Raw genomic sequence first — 14,717 nt, 5'->3', positions numbered from 1 at the left:
TCAGAACGTATGTCGAAAAACTTTCATCTCATTTTCTCCTCCAAATTCAAAATCACCCACATCACAGCAGAAATACTGACCAAGTGTTTACAAAGTGAATGTGCAAAGAAGATCAAATGCCCTTTACAAAAAGAAAAGGTAAAACAGCGATGTAGGATGATTTTGAAGTTGATTTTGAACTCCCATCTCATTTTATCGCTGTAGGATGCCCTTTGAAGCTGCATTTTGGAAGTTCAAACTCAAGGGCACCATTGAAGTCCACTATATGGAGAGAAATCCTGAAATGTTTTCCTCAAAAAACTATTTCTTTACAATTGAAAAAAGAAAGACATGTACATCTTGAATGACAAGGGGGTTATAAATTATCTGTACATTTTTGTTCTGGAAGTGAACATCTCCTTTATTCACTTGCGCATATTTCTCTCCTGATTCAGACAAAATTACTTTTTTGTTGGGGAAAGTAATATTACGGATAGAGGACTTGTGTTTTACCCAGAAACAGTTTTAAGTTAAAAGTTCTTTTATTTGATTTGTTTTACACAAAAAGATGCAGCTTTTCACTTCAAAAGATGTTAATTGATAGACTGGAGTCATGTGGATTACTTGTGGATTATTGTAATGTTTTTATCAACGGTTTGGAGTCTCATTCTGACGGCACCCATTCACTGCAGAGGATCCATTGGTGAGCAAGTGACGTAATGCTACATTTCTCCAAATCTGATGAAGAAACAAACTCATCTACTCTACTTCATCTTAAATGGCCTGAGGGTGAGTAGACCTTTCTCTTTTGGGTGAACTATTCCTTTAAGGACATTTTCGTTTACTTTTATATGAATTCTAAAACTGTGTCCTGAAACCAATCCAGCTGAAAACCACAGACCTATATAGTTTGAGATACAGGATCATTTCAAAACCTCCCTTAGGCTAAGGTTTACACCATGCATTCTGAAACAAATCCAGTCGAGAACCAATGATCTATTTAGTTATAGATACAGGATCATTTCTATCCCTCCTTCAGGCTAAGGTTTAAACACACACACACACACACACAAAGTGATTGATAGCACCGGCACGGATCAGACTGTTGACAAATCACTGTGAAGTTTGCCTTGGGCCTATATCATGTACGCCAGAGAAATTCACTGGAATGATTAGGGTAAATGTGTTTGTTTTCGAAGTGTTTTTACATGTGGTTTGTTAATGCTTGCAAAAGCCACACGCATATATGCACAAGGTCTCTTAAATGCATGCATGTACTTTATTGGAGTGTGCATTGTATTGTATGTGCATATAGATTGCAGCAGCATGAGCATTTATACAGGCTGATTTTGCATTCCAGCCAAATTGTTACGTCAAACTGTGCTAGAACATGTTCAGTGATTTGCAGTTTGGAACTGAACTGCTTAACTCTTCTAAAACACTTCCTTAGATACGAGAGAATCAGTTCAAACTTCATAATGCCAGATTATAATTCATGTATCTATGAATTGTTTCTACAGATCTTGCTTATCTTCTGGCACATTCCTGCAAATATTATGTAATGCTCGAGTTGAACTCACGCCAGGATTATGGAGACCTTTTTCCGCTGGACTAAAGCCATCACTCCAAACCACACTGATGGCCCAGAAGATAACACAGTGTGCCACACGGCAAAAAACATCTGTGAGGTGCTTTCTTCAATTCATTTTTCTCAGAATTCAAGTGTGCAAATAAAGACAGTCATTGATGCTTTCAACCACATTTGAATCAGAATTTTCTGTAATAAAAACAATGCACTGTCAGCTTGTCAAAAATAGCCATTATACAGTAAAACACACACACACACACACACACACACACACACACACACACACACACAAACTAAAATAGCAGATGCCCTGTTGAATGACATTGTGTGTGTTTGTTTGGGATCTGGCAAGAGTCTCACATCACACTTGACTGATGCTGGCACATTTAGTACTGTCTTGCATTTCATAATCGCATACCTGTGGTCGACCTGCCATCTCTGTTCCTGTGACATCAAGAAAAACAGACACAAACAAAGTAATGCCATTTATATCTACATTTTAAGTGCACTAAATACAAAAAGCGTAGTGTATGCTTAAACTATTTATAAACTTATAAAAAATAATATTTGATGTAATAGTGTATTTTTATTCATGTTTATGCATTTTGACATACCCAGTCATAGAAGAAAAAAACATTAACACAATTATATAATGTGCAGTGTTTTTCCCATTTACAATAGATAAACTCATTTTACAGTATATTTAAACAAAAAAGTTACCCCTTTTTGTTTTGCAGAATCTGCTGTTTTCAACTCTAATAAATTTATTCATCCTCGCTAAATAAAAAATAGCTTTAGAATAGTGTATTATATTATATTATGTTAAATTATATTAAATTATTTTGTTAAACATATTATATAAGTAATTATAATAAAATTATTATTAAAAAATGCATAATGCAATTTAATGCATAAATGTAAAATACATTAAAAAAAAATACGACCAGGATGTAATGTGAAAATAATTATATTATTATATTAAAAATAATAAAATAATAATTTCCATTCACACTAGATTTTATATCTAGTGTTATTTTATATATGTAAAAAATTATAATACTTTCAATTACCTTCTTTCTCATTTGCAGAATTGACTATAGAAAGTATATTAACATTAAAACTTTTCCATGATATAATGTACATTGTATTTTAAAAATATACATTTATCTACAACAGGGAAATAAATACAATTATGTAAGCCCGTTTTCACCACTGAATAAAAAAATACAAAAATGAATAAAAATGTTATTGCAACTTTTAATCTCACAATTCTTTTTTTTTGTGAAATATAAACTCGCAATTCAGACTTTTTTTCTCAGAATTGAGTGACAAACTCTCAATTGCACGTTTTAAACTTCAGTTTTAAAATTCAGACTTTTTTTTATCAGAATTGCGTGATATAAAATTTCGAGAAATAAAGCCAGAATCGCAAGATAAAATTCTGATCATTTTTGCTAATGCGAGTTATACTAATATCTCACAATTATCAGATATTTTGTTATCCATATATTATATATTGGATATTGGATTTCCATAGGTTGATGGAATTTGTTGGTTTTAGTACTGATGGTGAACTGTAAGCGGATGTCAGCAAACATGGCAAGTTCTGAGAGCTGCTCTTAGGTTTAGTAAGCAGAGGTGAAATGTTTCAAGCCCTCATGAAAATAAGAGATGAAAAAGTCCCCTGACATCTATGGTGGAGCTTGGTTTCGGTGGTTGATAATGGGTTGGAAAACATCCTCTCCTTGCTTTAGCTAACACTGTGTATGGTAAGCCATGAGGGACGTGTTTCTACAGCCATGCAGTAAACATGCTGGTAGAAATCTGACCTCAGCATTCCACCTGTTTGTTTATTTATTCTCATCTGGTTTATGCCTTGACATCTCAAGAATCTCTTTTCTGTTAATATTCTACATTTTCATTTATCTATAAAGCAGCTGTTCAGAAACAGCAGTTCCATTTATGTTCTTATTTCAGGTACACCATGCAAAAAAAGTGTTTTGCAAGCTTGAAATATATAATTAAAAAAACTTTTATTATGCACTTTTAGGAAAAAGGAAGTGACATCCAGAGGAGCCATGTTGAAAAGCTGGTAAGATGTCGTTAGTGTGCACCGTCTTGAAAAGCTTCGAGTAATTAAGCTTTTTACGATACAGTGTTTCGCAAAGCTTCATTTTTCCATCACTAAAGAATAATTCCTGCTCCTGCTTCGGTGTCATTTCGGCTTTTAAGGTAACGTCCACCCCAGGACCGCGGCGCGGGCGCCGCCTCGGCTGCAGGGGGCGCTTTTGCTGCGCGGAGGGGTCACGGCCGCACGGCGGTTCCGCTGCTTGTCACTGCCCGCCGCTTTCTCTCATTGTGGGGACGTTTTGTGCCACGCGGAACATAATTGCAAACTGAAAAACTTGCGAAATTCTCAGAACAAAAAGGTACTCAGAATGTCTAATAATTGTATTCATTTTGTTGTTTTGCAATTCTTTTGTTTTGCTTTTGGAATTCTGCAAGCACTTTATGTTTCATTGGTATTAAGCAAATGTAATTCTTGAGTTCAGAGCAAAATGTTCTTGACATTGTATGTTACAATTGTAAACTTAAATTGTAAAGCAGGGTCTAAAATATATATGGTCTGTTTATAAAAGCTTACATTTTATACATTTAATAACTAAAGAATCTTGCAAGCACTTTATTTTCCCCCTTTAACGTTACTCGTACTAAACAAAAAGTGGTTCAATAACATCATGTGCGTCGGAAGCAAAATAAATGTGGGTGGGTCCTCCCCCAGAAAAAAAATACTCTAGTATATGTCATGTCTGTAGTCTGGTGCCTTTTATTTAATGTTTTTACACAATGCAAATTGGCCATATTTACAAATATTACAAAAGACGAGTATCAAAGAACATTTTCAGTGGCCTAAGTGATAATAGGAGTATGATATCATTTTTGACGCGGGAGACCCGAGTTCGCGTCCGCCTTTTGGTGGATCATTTTCGAAATCGTCTCCCTTTTCACTTATCACATCGGAAAGGCATTTGTTTTCAATAAAAAAAATAATGAAATAATCGAAAAGTTGAAATAAAGTATCAGCTAGGCTAGGGTGAGGTGTATCTGAGCAGAAGTTACCTGCTTTGTTTACTTTGCTGTGTCCAGTGGCGCCTCCAGGATTTTTTTCATAGGGTGGCCGAAAGGGGCCAGTAAAAATTTTAGGGTGGCACAATACAATACAAAAAAATGCATGCCTAAATCTGACTGAAGACAATAATTTTTGGCATTATTTCTGGTAGCATATAAAGTTATAGGCTTCAAAACTTCAGTATTACTCTTTATAGAGCAAAATAGAAAAAGTCGCTCTGCAATTTAACTGCAAATAACCTCGTCTTTATTTGGAGTGCAAATTAATTTCAAATGAGATTAAAAATAAACAAGAAAGCATAGATATTTAATCGGCATATTCATCAAAATAGACACAAGCTTAATACATGTGCAGCCCGAGCCCGACGGGCAGCATCGAGCTTGCCTTCAGCGCAGTTTGAAGAGTTGCGCGATCATGCGCACGCAATAAAGCTTGCCACAAAGCACAGGCAGAGGTAATTACCATGAATGTGTCGGGGGAAATAGTAAGGTAATATTTAAAAAAAAAATTAAGCTGACGATCCTGACACGCCATTTCTTCATTGGACGCGTCTTTAGAGAGAATTGCATTTTTAAGGATTTCATAGCCTAATAAAAGATTTTGCTTTCGGTTTCGGTTCATTATTGTAATATGCTTCTGTTCAAGACCAAGACGACAGAAGCTCATCTTCTATGCAAGGGCGTCGGACAGGGGGTAATAGTAGAACAGAGTAACGGGGCCCTTGGTGACGGGGAGCCCATCGCGAACCCCTCCCCTCCCACTGAACGTGGTCTTCTATGTTTTCTTTTTTTATAAAGTCACAAAGTTTTGTTGATATTGTGAGTGCACACAAATAAACGTAGACCTCAGCTTTACAGGTCCGAATAATTTATTACTCTTACCTTTTTTGAAAATCAAAAACTAACATTTAACGAACAAACAAATGCTCCAAACACATTTCTAAATTAACTTAAAATAATAACGAAACGAAATATAATATAATCTCTTTGTCATTGCATACAAAACTGAACTATTTATGCATGCTTCGCGCTTGTGAGAGTGCTCGAAGTCGCCGCAACTCAAGAGGTGGAGGGGTTGAGAGCGTATTCTACATTACACATCATAGAAGTTTATTATATTTATTTCTAATATTGTGTTTTGTCAATGTCCGTGTTAATTTATAAAATAAAATTATTATTCTAAAAAACTCCACTCTTGCTGGTTGGGGGGGGCCAATGGGGTGGCAAGTGTCATTTTAGGGGTGGCCGCGGCACCCCCTGGCTCCCCCTTAGAGGCGTCACTGGCTGTGTCTACTAGTGAAAACCCGGAATGAGTTTAATTGATATGGACTCTGAATAAGCCAAGTGGAATGAATTTGAGGAAACCACAGCATGTAATTTAAGGCTGTAGCTAAATGGAGTTTAATTTATTAAGGCATACTTAATACAATGGATTTGACTGAGTCTGACGGCACTCTGAAAAGTGCAAAGAGTCAAAGACATACTCGCTGAGACGTTAAAAGTGGGTGGGTCCAATATCATTGGTCTTCAAAAGTGGGTGGGTCCTGTCCCACCCACGTACAATGGTTCCGACGCCCATGAATAACATTGAATGTTACAGGGACTGATTAATGCAAATGCAGATCCCGTGTTTTTTTTTTTTTTTTTTTTTTTGGCTAAGGTTTGCATTTAGTGATGTGTTCATAAAATTCATAAAATAAGAAATATCCCAATATATCGCCTTACAGTATCACAATGTATCGCATATCACAACCCCTGTATCGTGATACGTTTTGCCAGATTCTTGGCAATACACAGCCCTAATAGAGAAGGGCTTTAAAGGGCACATTATTTTTTGACAAACTAAAGCTAATAGGTGGTAAAGATACATACAAGCAGTATTAATAAAGATATTAGCCTAATATTTCACCTACCTGACCTGAAATAAGAACAAACACAAATGTTGAAATTCTGGTTCAGTTTGGCAAATCTGCAGTGCCTTTTGTTCCTCAGGCAGGTTTTTTGCACTCTACTCCTTGATTTGTTATAACGTTTAACAGTCTAGTACTCCAAATGTTTTTCTTTGTCTGACTGATTAGTACAGCCCCAAACATGACAATAATTGGCTATTTTCAGAAGGTATTATCAGCACATTTCTTTCGGTTCGTTTTGGTTTATATTATATTTTAAAAAAAGTATAAAATGTAAAAATACCAACATTCAAACATCTTTCTCCTGCACTTTTGCTTTTCACTTTTCTCCATGTGTGTGAACCGTGAGAGCAGATTTGTGAATGTGTGCTGCATTTCATGCAGGTATTTTTGATGAGCACATGTGCACCCTGACTGATTCATTTGCCCTGTCTGATGTGACTTGATTGACAGTTCTCCTACGGTAATCCCATATGGGTGTTCGTGACTTCACACTTTGTAAGCGCCGTCCCGCATACAGGCGAGAGTCATGCATGCGGCTCACTGTGCAATAACTGTGAACTCTGCAGCACGCCGTCCTTGACGCATCCCGTCTCAATGGCGTGAGTCCAGGAATGAAGCGTGCAAAGAGATTGGCTTCCCTAATCCCCTATGCAACCAGACATGGGCTCAGCAAATATTTATACACCCCGGGGTCTAAGACGCAAAATGAAACCTTTACCTCAGTTTCTGCCAAAAACGCGAAGTGACGTGCTTGTCTACGGTGTCACAGGAGAGTGTAAAGTCTGAAGATGTTTCTCTAGACATCTGGGCTCCCTTTCAAAACCACTTGCCACCCACTTCCAGTCAGTGCTGTTTGCGTCATCGTGACATGGAAACCGAAGGCACGTTATTCACATGAATGTGCTGTCACAGGTCATCCAGATTGACATGGATCTGGTTTTTGGTACCTGGCTCTGTTCTGTCGGTCCTCCAGCTGGCGCGTGTTCAGCATACCGGGCTTGTTTTTATAGACACCATTGCCTCTACATGCCTTTCACAGAATTGAAGACATGGAGAAACATTATGCAAGATCTATCTGACCTCCTATTTTGCTCTGACATTATCTATATGAAATGTTTACTAACAGTACCATTTCCTCATTTAGAAGCTTGTGCATCACTCTTGCTGGTGTTTTTTAGAGTTTAACTGTTCATTTAAGGTGGTAAATTTATTCCAAAAGCCATATTTTGATACTCACACTCTCAGCTTAAAGGAATAGTTCACCCAAAAATAAAAATTAGCTGAATTTCCATCAAAGATTTAAACAGCTGATTAAAAAAAATTCACAATAATTCACAAGTAATCCACACGACTCCAGTCAATCATTTCACTTCTTGTGAAGTCAAATAATAAGTGTGTTTGTAAAAAACAAATTAATTTTTAAATACTTCACATCTTTACAAACATACAGTTTTTCATTTTACAAGACATTTGTTGGAGTCATGTTGTGTATTATTGTGATGTTTTTAACAACCGTTTGGACTCTCATTCTGATGGCACCCATTCACTGCAGAGGATCTATTGGTAAGCATCCAAGATTTTTTTTTTTTCATCAGAACAGATTCTTGAAAAATTTAGCGTTACATCACCAATGGATCCTCTGCATTGAATGGGTGGCATCAGAGTCTAAACAGATGATAAAAAATATCATAATAATTCACAAGTAATCCACACAACTCCACTCTTGGCCAATATAGAAGCTCATAATAAGTCTTCCTCCAGTGAAAAAGTACGTCCGCACATCAAAATCTACTGACGTATTTGTTTAGGACTGCTTTCAGTTGTAAACCGTGCTTGATCTGTGCATATTTCTCTTCTAAATCCAAGATTTAGATGGGGTTTTTTTTTTCATCAGAACAGATTTTTGAGAAATTTAGCATTATATAACTTCCTCACCAATGGATCCTCTGCAGTGAATGGGTGCCATCAGAATGAGCGTCCAAACATCTGATTTAAAAAAAATCACAATAATCCACAAGTAATCCACACAACTCCAGTCCACCAATTTACATCTTGTGAAGTGAAATAATGTCTGTTTGTACGAAATAAATAAAATTTTAAGATATTTTTTTCTTCAAACCGTCGCTTTTTGCTGAAGAAAATGGAAACAATGGTTTGAGGTTAAAAACTTCATATATCCTTACAAACATACAGTTTTTCACTTCACAAGACATTAATTGATTGACTGGAGTCATGTCACTCTCATTCTGACGGCACCCATTCACTGCAGAGGATCCATTGATAAGCATCCAAGATTAAGATGGGTTAGTTTTTTTTTTTGAATCAGAACAGATTTTTGAGAAAATTTTGTGTTACATCACTTGCTCATCGATGGATCCTCTGTATTGAATGGTACCATCAGAATGAGCATCCAAACAGCTGATAAAATCATCACAATAATTCACGAGTAATCCACACCACTCCAGACAAATATAACTTCAAATGGTCACGTCTGGTTAATGTGCAAGCTCATAATAATTAAGTTGTGAAAGCTGAAAGATGGCGGAGTAGACGTTTCGCTTTTCACAGCTCTCCCTGCTCAATGCATTAAAACAACAAATCCAGCAAATCTGGAAATTTAAGCTTTGAACTATTGTGAGTACCTTTGAAATTTGAATCTGGGCTCAATAATGCCTCCGAGGAAGGTACACCAACGTAGAGAAGAGGATGCATATGTTGTAGACACCGACTTGGGCGCGTGTGAGTTGACAACTGCGTCTTTGGAAACTATCCTTGAGAAGTACTTTGCTGAAGCCGATAAACAATCTAAAGATCGCTTTGAGCGGCTGGAAAATCAGCTGGTTTCCATTAAAACAACACTTGGTGATCACTCGAGGGAGTTAGACTCTCAACGCAAGCTTACTACTTCTCTGCAAGTTCAAGTGAAACGTGCTGAGGACGCTACAATGGGACATTCGGAGGCTATAAAGAAACTTCAGGATAAATTAATCACTATGGAGGATCAGAGCAGAAGGAGCAACATCCGTATAATCAACCTGAAAGAAGGAGCAGAACAAAGCAATGCTCTGTCCTACCTGTTGCGTGTCTTTCCTGTATGGTTTCCCGACTTGGCCTCCAACCTTCCGGAGCTCACGCGAGCACATCGCGTCGGCCGCCCGCGTTCTGCGGGTGCTTCTCCACGGCACATGATCGTTAACTGTCTTCGCTTTACGGACAGAGACCGGATTTTGAGTCTCGCAAGGAAAACGCCGGTGGTAGTTGATGGTCAAACTATCCGCTTTACTGCTGACTACAGTGATTCTACCGCTCGACTCAGGCGTCCTTGCTTCCCAATAATGAACCGGGCTCGTACCCTGGGGTTTGAGGCTTTTTTGCTGTATCCCGCTGTCATCAAACTCAGCCGTGGGTCGGATCCAGTTTGGTGATTTAAGTGAGGCTGTTAAGTACTTAGACTCTTTTGACACTCACTCACTATGAAAAACATCAACCATGATTGCTGTTTTTGCTTGTTTGTTAACTTCCGCACTTAATGACGTGATATTTGACGTCTGATGTCACTTTGTGATGACAGCGATATTCATAGAGATGTATATGGTGATATTTGTTCTATTTAAATAGTTCTCCCACTTCAACCTAATTTATTTTATTCATTCACTCTAAGGGATGTATAATAATTTTTGAAGCACTCGATTTTGTTGCTGGAAGATACTTAGTAATTCTATAAGCAGGGGAGTGAATGAAGACAGCTTAGTTTAATTTGCTATTTTGCTTTTGTGTGTGTACTTTGTTTTTTTTTTTTTTTTTTTTTTTTTTTTTTTATAAATATGGTTATGATTGAGAATGTGTGTGTATGGTGTTGGCTCTCATGTTCACCTCTTCTTCATTTTCACGATTTCTACCTCACATGGCTAGTTAGATCTATTTTTAATGATCACAAATATCTACTCTATGGGTAAAGGTCTCTATGCTATTCATCTTAATATCCGTAGTTTACTCCCTAAAATTGATCAACTTAGAGCTTGGCTGTCCTATAATAATCCCAATATAATCACTCTATCTGAAACTTGGCTTAGTAATAGTACTACAGATTCTGTTATTCACCTTGAAAACTATGTAGTGTACAGGGCTGATAGAGGATCCAGGGGAGGTGGAGTCGCCTCTTATATTTCATCTAATCTGAGTTCACAGCTAATTATTCCTGAGGTGAAACCTGAACTTTTTGAAGGTATCTTTGTTAAGGTCACTCTTCATGCAAATAAACAATTGATAATAGGCAACATTTACCGACCACCTACATCTCCTAAACTAGAGTCTGTTAAGAACATTTTAGCTACGGTATTATCATTGGGAGACTCAAGAGAAATTATCCTGTTGGGGGATTTTAATTTAAACTGGGATGATCCCTCTACATGTACAGAACGTAATATGGTTAATGGTGCTAATTTGACTCAAATCATCACTGAGCCCACTAGAGTCGGCCCTAACTCTAAATCTCTCATTGATTGGATTCTTGTTTCTCATCCAAACAGAGTAATGACTTCTGGAGTGCTCTCTGATTGCTTTAGTGATCATTCCATTATTTATTGTATTTGGAAAATTGCAACTCCTCATCTTCCTCCTAAATATATTAAGGTACGGGACACTAAATCATTTAATAATAATCTATTTGTTAATGACCTTTTAAGGATAAATTGGGACAGGCTTGTCTTAATTCCTGATGTTGATGCTGCATGGGATTATTTTTATACCGAAGTTGGGCTAGCTATTGACAGACATGCCCCTTGGAAATCCATCAAGGTTAAAGGTCATCATCTACCCTGGGTTAATGGTGATCTCATTAATCTTTTTAAAAAGAGGGATAGGGCCTGGGCTAAATTTAAACATACAAAACTGCCTGACGACTGGGAGGAATACAAGCGATTAAGAAATTTATGCACAACTCAAACAAGAAATGCTAAAGCTAATTATTACCGAGATAGCTTGTCAAATGATCTAAGTTATCCAAAGCAATTCTGGAGGAGAGTTAATGCCTTAGTTGGGAAGTCCAAGAATACTTCAAATAATATGATAATTAACAATGAATTAACTGACGATCCAGCTGTGATTTCTAATGCCTTTAGCTTGCTTTACTCTCAAACACCGCTTGTTCAACCTCCTGTTCTTCATGCAGACTCGTTTCTAAATAGCCTGCCTTGCGGAAGCTCTTTTAAATTTAGTCAGGTCAGCTCAACGGATGTTCAACAGGCCATTAATAAGTTACCCTCTGATAGTGGTCCTGGTCTTGATGGCCTTGAAGGGAAGTTTGTCAAACTTGCCTCTCATGTCCTCGCATCTCCACTGGCTGTGCTTTTTAACATGTCGTTTGATACTTGTGAAGTGCCCCGTGCTTGGAAATGTACCAAAGTCATTCCTTTACACAAAGGTGGAAACTTACAAATTTTGAGCAATTATAGGCCAATATCAATAATTAATTGTGTGGTTAAAGTTTTTGAGAAAATAATTTTCAACCAATTATCTAAATATCTCTCTGATAATAATTTACTTACACATTGTCAGTCAGGTTTCAGAAAACACTTCTCCACTACCACTGCTCTTTTGAAACTCTCTAATGATATATTTTCTAGCTTTGATGATAATATGTGTACCGGTGCTATTTTCTTAGATCTTTCCAAAGCGTTTGATTTAGTTGATCATTATCTTTTACTGGATAAATTGCATGCTATTGGTCTTTCAAGATCATCGTTACTCTGGTTTAATTCTTTTTTCCATCATCGTCGTCAGTGTGTGTCCTATAGGGGCTGTCAGTCTGACTTTACAGGCATAGTGAAAGGCATTCCTCAGGGTTCTTCTCTGGGTCCTTTATTATTCTCTATTTTTGTTAATGATATGCCTTTGTGCTGTACAGATTGTAATATTCATCTTTATGCCGATGATACAGTTATTTACTGTAGTAAACCTACCATCTCCGGGATAACTCTTTCTTTACAACATGATTTCAATTCTGTACAGCAATGGCTATTGGCTAATAAACTCCTTCTTAATAAATCAAAGTCCTATTCTTTACTGTTCCATAGGAAAGCCTTGGATATAGGCGAAAACAACCTTAATCTTCGCTTTCTTGACTCCTCTTTTTTGGAGTCAACTGAGACCATTAAATATCTCGGTGTTTGGCTGGAATCTGATTTATCTTTTAAAACTCACGTACAAGCAGTGACAAATAAAATCAATTCTCGTCTTAAAATTCTTTATCAATCTGTCAACTGTTTTAATCTTCTGGTCAGGAAAAGAATAGTCTCACAGCTGCTTTTGCCTATTTTGGACTACGCTGATATTATATATCAGAACACTACTGCCTCTTGTCTGCATTCAATTGATGTGGTTTATAACAGTCTTGGTCGTTTTGTTCTTCGCTGTCCCTTTAGGACACACAGCTGTGTGTTGTACAGGCAGCTGTCCTGGTTTGCACCTTCTGCCAGGAGACATTTTCATTGGTTACAGTTTATTTTCAAATGCCTTTATTTAAATTATCCAATTTATCTCAAGCAACATCTTGTGCTTTATAATACGCCTTATAGCCTGCGACACAACTGTCAGATCTTCTTTTTTGTTCCTAGAGTTAAAAGAGAGGTAGGGAAATATGCATTTTGCTTTAAGGCTCCATATGATTGGAATAATCTTCCTTTATTTATTCGTTCATTAACTTCATTTACTGTGTTCCGAAGGGCTCTTGGGGAACATCTTCAGAACATTTGTCTTTGTTTGTAGTTTTGTTTGTTTCACTTTGGATATTATTATTATTATTATTATCATTATCATTATAATCGATGCTTTTTGTTTGTGTTTCTCTTAGTCCCTGACATTTTGTAATGTTAGTCCTGGGGTTGTTTTTCTGTTATGTCACTTGTGGGGCTTGTGTTGGTGGGGTGGGGTGGGGTTGAGCATTGTGAGCAGGTGTGTGTGTGTACGTGGTGCGGTGTTGTGTGTTATTATGCTGTCTTTGACTGTGATTTTTTTTTTTTTTTTTTTTTTTTTTTTTTTTTTTTTTGCTCTGCTGTTTTGGTTCTTCTTTTTTTTGTTTTGATGTACTGGAGGACCCCCTTGAAAACGAGATGTTTCATCTCAAGGGGTTAATCCTCATAATAAAGATATGTTTATAAATAAATAAATAAATAAATAAATAAATAATAAGTCTTCCTCCAGTGAAGAAGTCCATCCCCACATCAAAATCTACTAACATATTTGTTTAGAGCTGTTTTCATTTGTAAACAATGCTTGATCTGTTCATATTTCTCTCTTGGTTCAGACGAGACAACTTTTTCCAAAGAGAAAGCAATATTATGGATATTTGTGGCCAGATACAATGGTTTGAGGTTAAAAACTTTCCAAACATCTGTTTGGACTCTCATTCTGATGGCACCCATTCACTGCAGAGGATCCATTGGTAAACAAGTGATGTACTGCTAAACTTTTCCAAATGAAGAAACAAACTCATCTACATCCTGTATGGCATGAGAGTGAACAAATTTGCAGCAATTGTTTATTTTTGAGTGTACTATTCCTTTAAACAATACTTTTAGAGAAATTGATCTGTTTGTTTTTATAGGTCAAATACATGCCTTGACGATCAAAATTTTTGAAACGATTAAAACAAAAATGGCAGAAATCACAAGAATGCACTTTAGGTCGCAGTATGCATGCAGATGTCAGACGTGCAGCAATCTCTAGCTGTCACGAGCAGACTGTAAATGAAGCTGTGGTTTGTCTGGGATCAGTCGAGTAGACAGCTGATCCATTTGAACTTGTATCGGCCTGTTTGGAAATATACTTAACATGCACAGAACATCGCAATCACAGTCTGTTCTTTCTCCTGTTACAGGAAAAAACTGTCCCCAGCAACATAACATCCCAAAACTACACCCCAGATGAAGCCCGCAGAGCTGACACAAGCATCGAAGATGGAGTGAGTTGCTTTCCTGGGCAAATGTGGATCACACAAACAGCCAAGAACAGAAAGGCAAACATGGGCGTCAGGCAGGGGCATTGTTATTCTGTCAGAGGAGAACACAGTGTTAGTTTGGTCCAACCCTTTGGTTTTCCCGCATTTAGGC

This window comes from Garra rufa, chromosome 17 (genome assembly GCF_049309525.1).
Source record: "Garra rufa chromosome 17, GarRuf1.0, whole genome shotgun sequence".
Taxonomy (NCBI): domain Eukaryota; kingdom Metazoa; phylum Chordata; class Actinopteri; order Cypriniformes; family Cyprinidae; genus Garra; species Garra rufa.
The sequence above is the reverse complement of the archived record's forward strand: the minus strand, read 5'-3'. Positions refer to the sequence as shown.